At 38.7% G+C, this 18,678-nt stretch overlaps 1 protein-coding gene across 4 annotated transcripts in view; it reads left to right on the forward strand.

The window, feature by feature from the left end:
• The first annotated feature begins 11,937 nt into the window (after positions 1-11,937).
• rps6kl1 (ribosomal protein S6 kinase-like 1) overlaps positions 11,938-18,678 on the forward strand; it is a 57,740-nt gene continuing 50,999 nt past the window's right edge. For all 4 annotated transcript variants that reach the window (XM_039741119.1, XM_039741121.1, XM_039741120.1 and 1 more), the window contains exons 1-2: positions 11,938-12,042; positions 13,217-13,365. The gene's annotated coding sequence lies outside the window, so the exon portion shown is untranslated. The remainder of the gene's footprint in view (positions 12,043-13,216; positions 13,366-18,678) is intronic.

Below are 18,678 nucleotides of genomic sequence, written 5' to 3' on the forward strand. Positions count from 1 at the left end.
CTCTGAGATGGACTTGCACTCCTTCCAAGGTAGATTGTGCACAATACTGTCTAGAAAGGCTGCAACTCCTGACATCTCTAAAAACAGACTAAGCACGTTTTGTGGATGGATGATTGGATAGACCTGGAAGGCCTAGTTCTAAATGCAAAGCCTGATGGCCACATGCATGTTTAGGGTCTATCATTGTAATGCCATGGTGATATTTTCAAACTTAATTTCTGCTTTTCCTTATTTCTCTTGCAGTTTTAGTACTATTTCTACCTTCTAACAACACTTCTTGATCAAACTCACCATCCTATTTAGGTGTCACTTTGAACTACATTTTTCTAATATTAACTTAGCTACCCTATTACTGATTTTGAATTTCTGTTTCCTTTTTGGTTCTGATTTGATTTAATCTTTTTCTCCAGTTATGCCTAATGTCTACTCTTCCTTAGAACTGCCCTTCTATCTGATTTAGGACATTACCATTTGTGATTTTAAGACATATTTCATTTCAGAGACTTTTAGTCTAATACAAAGAATTTGTTCTGTTGGTGAAGAGCTCAGGCATTAGGATTAGTTGGTTTGTATCGTATGCTCTTGTTCAGGAAAAAAAAAAAATCAATTGCTGCCATTTGCCAGCCTTAAAGCACATGACAGACTCCTGGCTTGGACCTTTGCACTCTTTTCTGGTGGACCAATTTAATGCGCGGGTTGGTTCCTTCTCGTGGTACATCATGTCCAAAAAGGCCTTTGATATAATCCCCTCGCATCTTTGTAGCTTCAACTGACATACAATTCCTTTTCACTACACAGTGTATAAAGCCACACCTCAGAGATCTCCACCACAGGAGAATTTCATTTGCTTAATGAATATTCTGCTGTTTGGCACAGTTACAAAGTAGTTAGCACTGTTGCCTCATATATTCAGTGTCCTGACTCTGATACTAAAGAACTTTCATCATCTGTGTGAAGTCTGCGTGTTCAACTCATGTATGCATGCATTTCCCTGTCTGTTATTGCCCAAGTGCCCCCCGTGTACGGAATGCAGCAGACTGGATCAAAAATGCATATCTGGTATCAGATGCAACTCTCCATAGCTGACAGCCCACGTGTGAAGGATAAAAGCATCTTTTTTTGTTTTTGTGTTGATATCCAAAGTTCTTTAATTAAAAAAATGATGGTGTTAAAAAAAGGCAATAAGCAGGAACAAGGCTTCAGTGACGCAGTGCAGAAACTTCAAAATAAAGAAGACACCGAAAAGCCACCGTAAGAAATCACTGGCAAGAACAGAGAAAAGGTTTGCAAGATAAGAAAAACTGTAGGCTATGGCTGAAAAGCTTTTATTGCTTTTGAGCTGCTAACAACGACTGGATAAATATTACAGTGATCAGACTAACTGCCTAAAATTCATTGTGACCAGAATGCTTTACAGGATTTGAATCACTACTTGTCCAGTTTTAGTTCATTGAGACCAGTGCTTTCCACATGACTGATAACAATATGGTAAATTGTGAATGTAAACTTTTGAACCCATATTGAAAAGTTCTTCTCCATCTACTGTATAAAATGTTTTATTTACTGAACACTATTATTCCAGTAGAGTGTGTTGGGAAGCTAGAGCTTAGCCCTGTAGCATAAAATGTAATGTAGGATCTAAACCAGGATGAAGTACAAGTCCCTTAAAAGTCACAGTCATTCGCACATCTACACTTAGCCATGCTGGCACAATTTAGTGTCATTAATTAAACTAATAATGGACTTCTCTGGGGTGTTAGAAGAAAAACACAGTTTTCAGGAAAAATCTACTCCATAGGGCCAGTAAGCAGACTGAGTCAGTAGTTTAACCCAGTGTCTCAGAGCTTCAGGGTAGCAGTGCTAATCATTATGCCACTTTTGAGAAACTAATAGGTTAGAAATAACAAAAATTCTTTCCTTGTCTACAAGCCCTTCCTTTTTTCCAGTACAGGCTTAGGACCTGTTGTATTAGGAGCAGGTACAAGAGATGCCACAATCACATCTGCAATATGTTCACAGCAGACACATTTAGAACTGCCAGTCATCACCTGACAGATAGCTTTTGGATTGTGGAGGAAAGAACCCCGTGAAAAGAGGAAACCCACATGTTTGCCTATTAAATAATCTTAATAAACAAATAAATTTTTAATAAACTAATGTAAAATTCATATTTACAAAATCTCAGTAACTCAAGCTATAAGTGACCCACGGATCAGGTCTTTCATTTTGCTTCTCAATAACATACACTTATGAATGTTATTGGATTTCGTACCCCAAACGTTATATACTAGTGAGGTCTTATCTTTCCCAGCTTCTAAAATAAAAAAACCTATCAGCAGTGCTAGTATTTTGTCAGGTTGCACTGGCAAGTAGAATACTAACTTTTTTCACCACTTATCAGTCTGTCTGTTCTTCTGCAAAGTGCAAACGTAGAATCTTTATAAGTAACAACACATTTTTAAAATTATTGTTTGGCACAAAATAAGCTCTGTGGAGCAAAAATACACAGAAACCGATGCCTTCAAAAATAGACAATCCTAAAAGCAAACAAAGTCCCAATACAAAATCCAAATGAATGGTCGAAAAACAAAGCAAAAAGTCACAAAAATCTAGAAAATCGAAAATATACAAAAAGAGCAAAAAATACAGGAGAACTCACCAACCACCTAGTGTATTCAATGAACCACAAGGGTTTGTGGGTTTTCCACAGCTTTTATAGGGCAGAGGGTAGTCCCTTGATGGTGATGGGCAGGTGGTCTGCCTCTTTAAGGACCACCCACAAAACACATGGCGCATAAAAATATATTGACATATAGAAACTTAATAATCAATAATGTTAAGATAAAAAATGAAAAAAGTAGACATAAATGAGAAATTTGAACCAAACAAGAAGAACCCTGGCTGAAACATAACACAGCATAATGCATCACAGACAGAGATGGGTGAAACCATCAGCAGAAACCTCAAATTAGAAGTGGTATCTGTAAATGTACATCAAGATTCAGTAAGGAAACAAATAATAACAGATTTGGTGATCAAAATAGTTCTATAATTTAATGTTATTAACTGAAACTGGTTTATTTCCTGATAAACACTGTGGAAGCCAGCCCGGACACTGATGGTTAGAACACCAACACATGTTTATTTACAGTATTTACAGTGAAACACAGCACATAACCCACTTTCACCCCCAAAGTCCAGGCCACTCAATAATGCCCTTTCTCTGTTCAGATCTGTCTCTACTCTTCTCCTCCCAAGCTCTGTCCTTCTTCCTCCCGACTCCAGCCATCGAATGGAGGGAGATGGCCCCTTTTAAACCACGTGGACGTGCTCCAAGTGCCTCCCAATGAGCGCCTGCCGGCTCTTCTTGGTGTGGTGGAAGTGCCGGCTGTGCACCCAGAAGCACTCCGGGTGTCCCTGGTCTTCTTCCCCCCAGCACTTCCGGGTATGGCTGAAGTGCTGAGGGCCAGGGCTCTTCAAGTATCGGGGCACCTCCTGGCATTGACCACAGGCCCCTTTAGGGTTGAGCTTCCAAGCTCCTTTCCCATGTTCCTCAAAGCCACCAGGGCAGTCGCCCCCTCATGGTCTGGAGGAGGCTTAATCCCTCCTCCAGTCCTTCCGGGCATCCCGGGTGGGTACAACCCCCAGCCGTTCACCACAACACATATTAAATACATAACCTTTTACAATTCTTTGACATGAAGGAAAGATTTTTTTCTCCTAAGGCTCTAATATGTAAGACATTATTTAGACAGTTACCTCTGCTGGAAGTAATCTGAGGGTGAATTATAGTCTGTACCTGGACGGTTACCAAGTGCTGCCTGAGCGAGAAGACACCAACTAACTTGTCGGAACAAAACCATCCATCCATCCATCCATTTTCCTACCTGCTGAATTCGAACAACTGATGATATTCCCTTCTGTGCAAAATTTGTTATAGATGGATTAAATGGCGGGGAATTTTATATTGGACATACACAAGTAGGGGCACCCAGTGCTGCCTGTGGTGGGGACCAGTGGTGGCTGAACAATTTGGGGGAGGGGGGGGTACAAACTGAAGCAGCACTTCATAGCTCAGGAGAAAAGAAAACACATATACGAACAAATGAGCGCTATGAGTAGTCTTACCTACACAAAGAGCACTATGAGTAGTCAGAAAAGTGTTATATAAATGTAAAGAATTATTATTATTAATAGTAGTACTAGTAGCATAGCCAGAAATTTGTTGGTGGGCATATATGTAACTAAATGGGTGAATGAGATCTTACCCAGATAAGATGGCTTATAGAACTTGACCAGCAGCAGCCAAACAAGTGGGATCCTTTAATAAAACCCTCCTCAGTATTGCACATAACACTGGTGGATGCACACACACAAACTCAAAGACCCAGCCATTAATAATAAAAATCTATCCTTCTTGGCTATTATAAGAAGAAAACTAAAAATATGGCCTTACGATGGTACAAAAAACATAAAACAAAATAAAAAAAATGTAAGTGGCATGATAGTACCCAAACTATAGACACCAGTAATAGCCTACGGTGAACAACACTGTTAAGTGAATGTTTTTCTCTCTCTCGAGCTCTTGCTCAGTTCAACCTTCTTATCCTGCATTAACCTTAACAAACAGTGGGCCTATGACTAAAGCCCACTAAGGGAATGAAATACACAATGAATAAAAGAAAAGACAGAGTCTTTACATGTTTTGTAATTATACAGGACAGTATTTAGTACTACAGTGTAACGATTGTATCCGCTACACTTCACTAAGTTGACAGTGAAAATTGTACTGATGATTGCAGGTCAACCCCAAACTGCCTTCAGCCCCTTCCTACAGCGCAGAAAGATGACTTATCATAATAAAAGAGATATTTACCAAACCACACAGAGAAAAGATGCAACAAAAAAAATGTAATTAATACATTTTCTACAATCCCCCACAACTCCCCCACTTTCCAATATATACAATACACTCAAGGTATAAAATTATATATTCTAGAATATTCCTCACCGTCCATTTGATTTAGTCTTTTTCCGATTCTCCTATTTCCCCATTGTTCAGTTTCTTAGACATGCCAATCCCAGAATAAAAGATGTACGGCTCACACTGCTTCCAATCCCTTTCACCAGTAAGTTCACATCCCTCAGCGTATCCATAATCTTCTAGGTGGCCACCCCAGACTGCGTTGGACTTGTGGTGCTTCCCAAAAACAATCTTTCTCCTTGACTCAGATGTAGCATGTCTTTTTCCTCCTCCATAAAAACTCGGGCTGTCTTTCCTTCCTTCTCCTCCTGCCTTTTCGCGCCCCTATTTAAATAGTGCATCCGTTTCCATGGCACTCCGGGAAATCACAATGACAGCCCCGTACCTCCCAAAAGGTCCTCTCTATCCAACCCACACATCTTATGCTACTATGCCTGTTGTGATGTGAGATTTTGCATATAACTTGATAAATATTTTGTATGTCTTTATTTGTAACTTAGGCAAAGCAATGTAATATTAATGTTACATTACTGATAATAACAGCGATGGTTTAAGAAACACCAGGACTGAGTCTCTTTGAATTTTACGACAGGATTTGGGGCATGTGCCTTAAACCAGTTTGGCAAGTGTTTCTCTGCTAAAGTCTTTCAACCCCCATATGAAAGCCAGGCTGCCTAACTGCCAAGCTTTACCTTAACATATGGTCTTGGGGGGTGGCAGGTGTTAAGATGTTCTATTCCCCCATTGATCTGAAGTATGGCTGTTTGGAATTGGCTTGTATCAGAAGCCTTTAAGTACCGACGTCCTATTGGCTCTAGGGGTTGGACAGAACATCTATAAATTTGCTCACTCCCTCACACTCTCTCACTAACATCTGATGAAGGAGCAGCTCTCTCTCTTACCAAACTGAACCATGAACTGAAAGGACAACACAATGAACAGCACAGCTCGACAGCCATATTGAAACAGGCATGCAACCTGTTCTGAAGAAAACTGACCTTAAATGATGCCTTAACTAGAGACAAGTCTCTGTGCCACCTGAAACTACACATCATCACCATCATATGGTTGCCAATATTCAAATGTACTTTGCATATTGTTATTATTTATGAATATTATCAATATACACTATTTTATGTCTAACTTAACTCCTGCTTATCTTTTACTACACCTAATTGCCTGAGGTTATAGATGTAGGAGGGAAGGTGGGGAGAAGTTATATACTATAATACTTTATAAACAGTGGTAAGTCTGTCAGATTGGAGGTGTTCTGACAGAGGCTACATATTAATAATACAAAATGGGAAAGTAGAGTAAAATATTGCTGTACCTAGACAAAACAGTGCCGTAACAGGATTTTACATAGCGAGAAAAAAACAAATCATATGCAGATTTATGTGTCAATGCTACAACAGTACACTATGAATTATATAAAAATGTACAGTTACTACTACTACTTCAGATCAGCTATAAATATAATAATGTCAGCGTCATGATATACTGGAAATAATTCTCAGAAGATTTCAGAAATTCTTTTTATTGTCAAAATTATGACAAACAAAAGACCGGAATTTGGACATGTCCATAACATTGCTCAAGACCACTGTCATCATTATTATTTATTATTATACACAAGTTTGTTCACATTTTCATATGCACAAAATGAAAAAGAAAAAAGGCAGCAGTACAATACAACATAGAACAAGAGCAACAAAGACTGATTTTGAAATGCTTGCAAGAATAACAAAACACCTGAATCACAATATTCTAAGTCTGTTGTCTGGTGGTATGCAAATAAGTTTGCTTGTTTGTATGTATTAATATTTTGTTTCTGCTTTATGAAATGAATAACGTTACTTAGCTAAGCATTGAATCACTTCTGTGACGACTCATCGTGGGTATTTTGAATACTTAGAGTTACAGGAGCTGTTGAATGCCTTGTAAAAGAAGGCCCTCTGCTATCGAGTCAAAGCAGCATTGAAAATTCAGGAATTTAAAAATCTCAGAAACTGATCTCCTTGCAAATAATACAGACACAAAAGATCTGCCTTTTCTGTATTCATAGTTAGTTTAATAATGTGACACTTTATCATCACTTCAATAATTACAAAAACAGCAATGCTATAACCCATAAGCAAATGTTTGGAAGCTCATAACTCACTTGCACAGTTCCTGTAGTTTCTCCAGCTAGGTTAGTTTATTGAGTTCTGCAGATGTTAACATTACCAACTCTTCACTGCAGTGTGTAATTGCTACTTTGTTTGTACATTTGTTTTAAAACAAAATTTCCTCCAAGAAGCACCACAGGTGTCTCTGCTATTGTCACATTACTTAATTCTGCAAGAATTGACACCACACCCTGTTAGCCAACTCCGTTTGTCATAACAAGAGCTGTAAAAAAATCAGTGTGCAAGCTTGTCCTTGATCACTTGTCTGCTGCTGAATTCTTAAGTAAAGTCAGGCCAGTTCAGGCTCCTTTATCTTCTTTTTTTTCAACTGAACCAATTATAAAGGGGTGTTTCATTAAAGAAATAGCAGACTTTCCTTTGATTTCTGAAGATCTGCTTGAAGTTGCCATCTCCATAAAGTTGCACTTGCTCATCTGTAGTTACGTAACGTTAAAGGCGGGTGTATACTGTGAACCATTGATGTCAGCATCACATAGTGCATCAATGATTGTCCAATCACATACGATTAAAAAAACCTAAACCAATACTAATTTGTAATAATAAATGTGGGAGTGTCTGGGGCACAGAGAGCTACATCCCCAGAAAAATATGGATGCAACCAATTAAAGGGCTGCCTCAGGTCTTTACATACACTCTCTTGTGCTTCACTCCAGAAATACAGGCATTAACGCAGAATTTTTTTTCTTTATTTATTCACATAGAAATCAAACAAATACAAGTTGAAACCAATTTCTAATGGACGTTGGCATGTGCTCACTCCAGGCATGTTGTGCAAATAAACAAATGTATTTCATGATTATTTGCCATTACCTAATTAATTTAAGTAGAATTTTTAAAATATTTGGGGGGGGGAGAAGCCCCCCAACGCCCTGCATTGCAAACCACTACTGGTGGGTACACCAGCTAAATTCTGGAATGAAACATAGTCTTTGCACCTGTATAAATGGGGAGTCTGTACAATTGCAGAGATAAGTTCAATGATGAGGATTTCTATACTGGACAACAACACATTCAGCACAGTAGAAAGTAATTTCTGTGATAGTCCTACAGAGTGACAATGGAAATAATTTACAACGTAACCCAACATGGGATAATAAACAATTTACGCAATTTATAATTGCAAAGTTGGACATTGAGTGATGCTATAAGTGGTAAGCTAACTAAAGTTCAGTCAATTTATTTCCAAAGCCCTAGTTAGGAATTTTACTGTGCCAAACTATGTAACTGCCAATTATGAACTCTTAATTTTAGGCATCAACATAAGAGCTGGATAGTGTTTGCCTACCTATTTTGGGTTTGAATTGGTGCCCTGGAGAGAACAAGGTTCATTTCTGGAGACTTAGGGCTTCTTTCTGATTGCAACCCACTCATTTATGTGGTCAAATTTGTGACTATATTTAGTCACTGATTACTGACAATAACAAAACCAAAGTCAAATCAAATCAGCAACGGCCACATGACTTGCACAATTTTTAGTCTGCACTACGGTTATCAATTTAGTAAGATGTTCAGTTCCTCCAATGATCATATATCTTTCCCACCATCTCTAAATCAGCTAAGCACCTCTCACATGTAAAATTGTAGCAGAACCAAGGGTGAACATACCAGGAGATGCGCACAACATATGTGCCCAGAGGAAAGCTTGGCAAAAAGTGATATTACATTAACTTTTGTTGAAAGTAAACCACAGGCTGCTGAGAGACAGGTTGAAAATTGCAAGCCATTGTAACAGTTGGGTTGCTTCTGCACTTTGGGGCAATTTAAGATGTAATCCCCAAAAACTACTGGCTCATGGTCCCTCTTTCAAACCACAAGTTAAATTTGTTGGGGGCAATTGGTTGCATTAAAATATGAATCACAGACTTGCCCAATATATGCTTCAATTGATAAATATGAATTTAAACCATGTTGAGCCAAACTGAGTCTTGCAACTGAAAGATGGTAAAGAGGACACCTCTGTACGGAACACAGAGCGCCTTTTCCACCACATCCCAATGCTAACCGTTAAAAGAGACACACAGACGGTACACCTATTGGCTAACAGAACAGTTACAGTTATATCACAACATAACCTTTGGTGTTACTTAGAGATAGATAGATAGATAGATAGATAGATAGATAGATAGATAGATAGATAGATAGATAGATAGATAGATAGATAGATAGATAGATAGATAGATAGATACTTTATTAATCCCAAAGGGAAATTCACATAATAGAGTAGCTGCTTTCTAAGAAGTTGCCTTCAAAGATGGACTAGATGCTACAAGGCACCAGTTATTCTTGACAATGAGCCATCCATTTGTTGAAGTGAGCAAGTTATTTTGACAATATATATGTTAAGTGGACTGCAATAGCAAGGTGCTACATGGTTTATGTGGCCATTACCTGGATTATTATTTGCACACAAAAAAGCTCATTTCAGAGCGGTGATCTCCATTACCAGATAAACTGGTTAAATATATATTTAAATGCATCTGCATTACTGCTTTCAGTAACAAACAGCCTCAGCCCCATTACCCTCCTCTCCCCCACACTAGTCATTTGTACATTCATTTGAAATTGCTCATGAAAACCTGCTCCCCTGTGACAATTAATGGAGTCTGAAAGTTGCTTTGTATTGATAAAAGTCCAAGCTGCACCACAAGGACTTGTTAGGGGCCTGGGGGGAGGGAGTGAGGACCATAAGCATCTGTCATGATAGGAAAGGCAGCCTACATGAACTGGGCCTGAACAAATGGGAATGAACGCCGGTGGCGTCACTTCAAGGACACTTTGTGCATCATTACAGACATTGTCACCCAGATTGCTTATTTATAGTACTCTTCTCTAAGCCGGTGACTCACAGTGGTTTAGCTGTCTTTCTTCTTGCTTTTTTTTCTTTTTGTTTTTTAAATCATGATTTCTAATGTCACTCTGAATGAGCGTCAATGATCAGTTTATTGAGATATAATGGGAGACAGCTTTATTGATTCATTCCCTTATCATGTTTTCAGTAAATTAAGCTTACCAGTGGTTACTGGAGTCCTGGTGTATGGATCCCTAAGTAAATGGATCCACTGCTATGAACATGCTAAGTGTCCACATTTATTATAGGCTCTAGTATTCCAATAATCACGTAATGGATGAAGGGATTTAAAAATTAAAATTCCTGCCAAAATATACTTTAGTTTTATTCAGTTTTTAATTAATTACATGCATTTCCAATTCTGATTATATGATGATGAAGAAAAAAATATTCAAATGTTTAAAGTAACAAATGAATATTGTCTATATATATATATATATATATGTTTGCATGGTCAATTCAGCACTTGATTAGGAGTATCTATCTATCTATCTATCTATCTATCTATCTATCTATCTATCTATCTATCTATTGTTGTGGATGGCCGGTTTCATATTCCGGCCTTCACCCCCAGGCCGCCAGGAGGAGCTCTCCCGAGAGCATGGACAGGCCCCGAATTCCAGCAGAGCCTCATGGGCTATGTAGTTTTTATGCGCAGCCCTGCTGAATACCTTGGAGACCACTGGGAGTTGCTGTCGGGAGGCCAGTGGACTCATTTGTGCACTATGACCTGGAAGTTCGTCACAGGAAGAGCGACGGGCTTCTGGGGTGAAGAAAAGTACTTTTTACCTGACCAGAAGTGATAAAAGATCACATGGACTGGGGATTGGGAACACTTCCGGGTCAGGGAATATAAAAGGACTGAGGGGTCTCCCAGACGGCGAGCTGAGCTGGGTGGTAGGAGGGCAACGCGTCTGGGAGTCGGAGGATTGGTTTATTGATTATTTAGTATTGTTTATTTGAGAATAGTGGAGTGGTGGTGCTTTGTGCACTTAATTATTATAATAAATAATAATTGTTGTACTTTTACCTGGTGTCTGGCATGGTACCTGAGGGTTCAAGGGAGCGATAGCGCCCCCTACTGCGACACTATCTATCTATCTATTACATAGTGCCATTCTATCTATCTATCTATTTATCTATCTATTACATAGTGCCATTCTATCTATCTATCTATCTATCTATCTATCTATCTATCTATCTATCTATCTATCTATCTATCTACCACATACTGTACTATTTTTCTTGCATTGTACGTATTTATTGCTGGTGGCCTGTCTATCGTAATGGCTGTAACATATGTGGTATTGGAGACACTCGATATCTTTAAAATAATATTTAGGTTTTACTGTATATAAACAGTGTGTTTATATACATAATTTCAATGAATCTTACCTAATATCTAAGAGAATACAAAGGGATTATGCTGTATAACTCTGCGGGGAATATTTATAAACAGTGTGGGAGAGTTTATAAGGGCTTAAAATATATTAAAATAACCATACAAACATATGGTTTCTACTTCGTGGATTTTCACCTATCTATCTATCTATCTATCTATCTATCTATCTATCTATCTATCTATCTATCTATCTATCTATTACATAGTGCATTCTATCTATCTATCTATCTATCTATTACATAGTGCATTCTATCTATCTATCTATCTATCTATCTATCTATCTATCTATCTATCTATCTATCTATCTATCTATCTTTCTACAGTTGAAGCTACAATCATTTATGACTAATTCATTAATGTGTGGGTTGTGCAGAGGCCCTTTTATTTTAAAATAGTTCAAGCAGTTAATTGAGCCCTGCCTCTTTAAAATATATTGGGTGTAACCCATGGGAGGGCATTGCTTCTGTTTTAGGCTAATACTGAAAGATGACATCATCCTCAGCCAATACGCTCATGCTTCAGTTCTTCATGCCATTAATAAGATTGCGCTAGTGCTGCATCTTGAGATGCACACTTGATTTATGACTGACAGCTCCCCAGGATGTAACTGCAAGTCAAGGTATGGTAATCGCCGTGGTTTTTCAATGGCAGGTTGCTTTTCAGCTAAAGGCACCAGCTCTGACTGCAGCTGTAGTCTTGTTTGCTTTAAACTGAATTAGGTTGCATGTGGGGGGGCAGCTTATTCCAAGGACTACAAGCTGGGCTTCCCTTTGCTGGATTTACGCAGGCTGATGCATGTGGAGGTGCGGATCACACAAGTGAAAGTGAGATGACATTCAGATGCAGCTGTTTCTTAATTGCATGAGCCTTGGGGTTCCGGTATTAAAATCAATGGCCTATAAGCCAAAGAGAAGTGTGGGGAGAAGTGTCTGGATAGTGGCAGGTTTAACCTGATCCATTTGAAACTCTTTTTTGCAGATAGCTGACAGAGAACAGCCATTAAGGCTTCTCCTAAACATTTTTTGATATTGTGACACTTTCATTTGTCAAAAGCGTGGAGTTCCCCATTTTCACTGTGATATGCTAAACCACATGTAGTATAGATGGATATAGGCATTTTAAATATTGTGAGAGAATTTATATTTCAGTGGTTATACATGTGCATATTTAGATATTGTTTGTACAGTATGCGTAAATATATATTTATATATATATATATATATATATATATATATATAGGTCTGTATGTGTACAAGACATGTAATTGAATCAAAGCAAAGCAATGACATAAAAGAAGGAGATATAACAATAATGAAAGCAGACATGCTAATGATTTTTATTATTCAGCTCAAAGTGCAAAGAGTCAGATGAAATTCCCAGAGGGGGGACAGCTGTCTACACAGAGGTAGCAACATGGTGCCCCCGTTAGCAAAGCATACTCCTTTGGGAAAGTGAGAGGCTAATTGCTACCACATTGTCTCATCCTGCATGAACTCTGAAATAAAACACATAAAAACTAGATTTTTCTCAGCTGAGGAGGAGCATTTGCAAAGATTATGTTTTATGTGAGCCAAAATGGCACCATGCCAAGAACCCACCCTACAATGCTCTGCAGATATATACAGCTTTAAAAGCACTCCAAGAGTGAACTATTCTGAATTGACTTTTGCTCTGCGCACATGTAGTTCCACTGCTGCCCAATCGGAGTAAACTACAGGAACTAGGGGACAGCCACATGTTTCAAGTAAGCAATAATATTCACTGCTAATCACGCCACTTCCTCTTGTGTGCAGAAGTTGGAGCTTACAGGAGGACTGTTGTCTCAGCAGCTGCACTATGTAGCTTTCAAAATCAAACAAAAAACAGAAAGACAAGTCAACAAAGTGGCTGGATTGTAGTCGAAGCAATGCTCCCAGAGAATCAGAACTTTCAGGACACAGAGGTAAGCACTTCAATCAGCTCAAAAGAGCAGCTAACTACATTTTCTTTTCTTTGGTCACAGATTCTTTTCTTTATTGTCTGATATGCAGAGTATCGCTTTGCAGTTAATTCTTACATTTTTCTCCGTCTCTGCTTGATATGTCACCTTTCGAGGTGTGAATTACTATCAAGCACTTTGTGTGAATGAGAAATAAAAAAAAAACTTGAGGTGCTTAGCTGTTCTTACTTGATAATATATTGAGTGTAGATGAGAAAATCCAAGAATACAGACTAAAAATGCTGAGAAGGAATTTCTGTTTCTGAAAGGTAGACTCCCTGACATTTTTGAGAGATAGATAGATAGATAGATAGATAGATAGATAGATAGATAGATAGATAATGTCAATAAGTATTTATTAATATATACTAGTTACACAATAAAGAAATAAATTGTCATAACTCAGTGTGCTGGATGTCATTATACCCTGACTCACTGCAAAAACACAAAATGCATTGTGGGATCTTAATTAGTGTACAGTGGAAGAGCAAATCACACTACACTTACGGAGGAGATCCAGCCTGAAGGCCAAGTGATTAGCATTGATACTTCATAGCTTCAGGTGATAAAATTCTCATCCTATCCTGATTACCGTCTATGTGGATTTTGCACATTTCCCCCGTGTCTGCACTGGTTTTTCTTCAGATAGTCCAGTTTTCCTTCAAAATCACAAAGTCATGAATGTTATTCTAAATTAGCCATGTGTAGATGAACGTGTTCTGTAATAGACTAGAGTGATGTTCAGTTTGGGTTTAGTTTCTGCTTTGCACCTAGTATGGTTGAGATACAAAGTTCCAGACTCCTAGATCCCCATAAGTGGGCCTGCAAATTAATGAATGGATGGATGAATGCTTTAAACTAAAAAAAAAAACAACTTTGGCCTGCTTTTCTTTTGAGTCCTTATTTATACATGTTGAAGTTGTTAAAGATGTTGCTGTAGTTTGTTATATATATATATATATAGATATATATATATATATACAGTATAGATATATATATATATCTCATGTTGTATTAGATGTATTGTTATACATGCATCAAGAATCTCATTATATGTTAAATGCATGACAATGAACTTGAACTCAAGTATTTCAATCAAAGTCTATTACTATTGAACAAACAACAATTGTTAGGCTGAGTGTACTCTAAAGAGTAAAGAGCACTTGAAGTAACATTTGTTTTATACAGATATGCGTGTAATCATAATGGAAAGGGGCAAAGAGAAGTGGCATCATGATTCTTAATTTCAGATGAGATTAGGTAAACCTCTATGCAGAATATGAAAATATGAGGTGAGCTGGTTGTATTACCCCCAGGCTTTGGTTTGGCCTAGATGGGTCAATCTCTATTGTTTTTTGTATTGCTATTTTGTATTGTTATATTACATTATCTGCGGTGGGCTGGCGCCCTGCCTGGAGTTTGTTTCCTGCCTTGTGCCCTGTGTTGGCTCCAGCAGACCCCCGTGACCCTGTAGTTAGGATACAGCGGGTTGGATAATGGATGGATGGATGGATATTACCTTATTTTCTAAGCCAGAGCAGTATATAAAGCCAACAATATAATTATGTGGTTCTTGTATTATCATTTGGAATCATTAAGAACCAGAAAGAAGCTGACAGCCTAGTTTCAGCTATATTTTTCTTTACAAGCTGGAATAGATATTTAACTGTTGACTGCCTGAAATTTAAGCAACAGCTATTTGCATACTCACCTATGTAGTAGTTTCTAATTCTTCCTTTACATTCGCCTACAATGATGATAGACTGAACAGAATGACAATACTATTTGTTACAAATTACAGTTTCCAAATGACACTTACCAAATTAAGTTACACTGTGATCATTGCACAATGATAATAATTCTTTACATTTATATAGCACTTTTCATACTACTCAAAGCCCTTTGCAGACTCCACATGAAGAAGGCCCAGAACACAAAGCCACGTTCTCCTTACTGTAAGGCAGTGGCGCTACACACTGAGCCACCTGTGTGGGTCCAATCCACACCAATCCAAACAACTAGAGTGCACACAAAGAATGTGCTGGGTGCCAGTACCTCAAAGACTGAATCACAGTCCTGGCTGAAAACAATCCTTAATAACTGTGGCCTCACTGACATGTTCTCTGACCAAGAAAAGGTTAAACAGATGAAACAGGAACCAGCACTTGTGAGAAATAAAAAAGGTGAATACTGTATTATTGACAGAAAATGTCAAGGAAATAAAATAAGGTCTAAATGTACAGGTTCAGAGCAAATATATGTGTATAAAAAGGAAAACACCAATTTCTGTAGGAAATCCATTAACATTGGGAAGGCTTACTCTCTTTCCTGGAGCTAATGGAAAAAATATTTTTTTTCTGATCATCACCAACACTTTCTGTTAATCAACAAGTTGAAATTTTATTTTTTAAGATTTAGTATATGAAAAATAGTTCAAATTTAAATATATCAGCATACTGAACAAAGGACATTAACAGAGTCCGTATGAGTATTTGTACATCCTGGGTCTATATACAAGAGTGCATTTTAAGTATGGCTCCACCATGACAGTGTGGCAGCATGCTTTGAGTGGAGGAGTGCTGGCAAATTTAAATATAATTTCATGCATTTACTGAATTATTTTGCAACTTAGGTTTCATTCTGGATAATTTCCTTTAAGTTATTTCCCATGGGTATAGTTTTGTGCAGTAATTGTGACATTTAAAAAAATGCAATGAGAGTCAATATCTAAAAGTTCAGAAGCACCGTTATCAAAAAGCAAAAGAAAAAAAAAGAATTACCAGGAGTTACTAAGAAAAGGACAAGATAACCACCAAAGCCAAGACACTAAAACTGAGAATTTGAAATGTGGAGTTGTGTGAATCTTTAACCAGAAAGCAAGACACTAAGAGGACAAAATGAAGGTTGTTCAAGGTTTCAGTCTGCAATCTTGGACAAAGATCTTGAGCACTGCGCTGTGTTTATAGCACAGACTTTGCAATGCCACACATAGTAACTGTACTTACTGGACGGCAGCTCTTAGAAGCAGGGCCGCGCATACTAGCATCCTAGCAAAATGCTGAAGCTACAAATGGCAGTGTGATATACTTAAAATTAGACAACTTCTATATATATATATATACAGTATATACACACACACATATATATACACACACACACATATGTATACAGTATATATATATTGACACACACGTGCGAGTAGGAGGCAACTAAAGGTCCTGAGTAACTGTAATAAAACATCCGACCAGGGGGCGGCGGAGTGCGCTGACTGTCTTTCTCAGTTCCCTACAGACCTTTCCCGGGAAATCCTGCAAGGTTCCGGCGCCTCAGAAGACGTCACTTCCGAAACCGGCCCCTTTGCTGACATCACTTCCGAAGCCAGCCCCTTTGCTGATGTCACTTCTGGTTCCGGCCATTTTGATGACATCAGTTCCTCTCCAGGCCTTTAAAGCCTCCATCTTGGGCTACTATAGCCAGTTCTAGTTTGGACTCTGTGAAATGCACTTGATATTTATGATACAACAAACCCTTTTGCAGCTGGGAAAAACAATATATGGGTGGCTGCCCCAAACCTTTATGATGTCGTTGGCATATTATTATCACTTGTCACAAAAATGAGACATAGACAGACAAAGGTTTGGGGCAGCCACCCGTGTAATATGGTATCCTGGCTGCAAAAGTCGTTTTTATCAAAATAACCAGCACTGAAGTGCATACAACGGAGTCCAAAACGAGACTGAGGAAAAAGGGAAAAGGGACAGGTTTTTAAAGGGGAAGACAGGAAGTGAGGTCATAAGGATCAAGCACGTGGTCTTCAACCATTGGATCACAGCCGGACGTGACATCAGAGTGGCTGGAGCTGGTGTGGTCGACCTCCATTGGCTCGGTCCCGGAAGTGATGTCAGGAGAGCCAGGTGGAATCCTCCGGGAATGGTCTACAGGCAAGGGAGAAAAAGAGTCAGTGCACTCTGCCACATCCTGACATGCCTCCGAACTGCCTTCACTCAAGCCCTTTAGCTTTCCCCCATGCGCACGTGTGTGACACACTATATATATATATATATCTATACTAATAAAAGGCAAAGCCCTCACTCACTCACTCACTCACTCACTGACTCACTCACTCACTCACTCACTGACTCACTCACTCACTCACTCACTGACTCATCACTAATTCTCCAACTTCCCGTGTGGGTGGAAGGCTGAAATTTGGCAGGTTGATTCCTTACAGCTTCCTTACAAAAGTTGGGCAGGTTTTATATCGAAATTCTACGCGTAATGGTCATAACTGGAAGCAGTTTTTCTCCATTTACTGTAATGGAGATGAGCTTCAACGCCGTGGGGGCGGAGTTTCGTGTGACATCATCACGCCTCCCACGTAATCACGCAGTACATAGAAAACCAGGAAGACCTCAAAAATGCGCTCAAGAAAACATGCATTATATAATTGAGAAGACAGCGAAACAATAAGAAGCGAGTTCTGCTACTTCGGAAACAAAGCACGATGTAAACCTACACTTTAAATTAAGTTCATAGACAGGCTGCCGCTGGCGTTTGTAATTTAGTGCCTGCCCATAGAAGGCCGTCCGTCAGCGGCAATCCAATAGCAAACTGCCACGGGTAAATATTCACGGGTGAAGGACTGTGCTTATGGAGAGGAAGATGAGATGGTCAGGGTGGTGTTTGACACAAACTCAGCGAAACTGCGAGAGAAAGTTTTAAGTGCCAGGACTAAGGTAACATTAAATAAAGCTATGGACATAGCACGAGATGGCACCAGCACAGCTGGGAACCTTCGATGCAAGTACACCGAGTGGCTCACGTGAACTGACGCAGTGCACAGATAAAAAGCAACAGTTCCAAAGAGCGCTGAACAAAACCGAATTACACAATTGAAAAGGCAGCAAAAATATGAAGCGTCTGATAAGCATATTCATAAATGCAGCTACTGTGGAAACAAAGCACACGGTGGAAAAAGTCAATGTCCCGCTAAAGGAAGACAGTGTAAAAAACCCGTGCATGCAGTGTGTCAGGTCTCAGATAAAGAAGAAGACGAGCTGTTTATTGATGCAGTAAGAAACGAATCGATGAATGAAACCTGTCATCTTTACAACGATTGACAAACACGGAATGTAACTTGAACACAACACATCGTACAAATACGACCCTGATTGAAAGAAATAATGATAATCAAATCCTTGATGACAGCAACATTCAATAACACTCACAAAACAATTACTGTATATTGACAATCATGTTACGTTATTTTTAAAATGT

This window comes from Polypterus senegalus, chromosome 18 (assembly GCF_016835505.1).
Source record: "Polypterus senegalus isolate Bchr_013 chromosome 18, ASM1683550v1, whole genome shotgun sequence".
NCBI lineage: Eukaryota > Metazoa > Chordata > Cladistia > Polypteriformes > Polypteridae > Polypterus > Polypterus senegalus.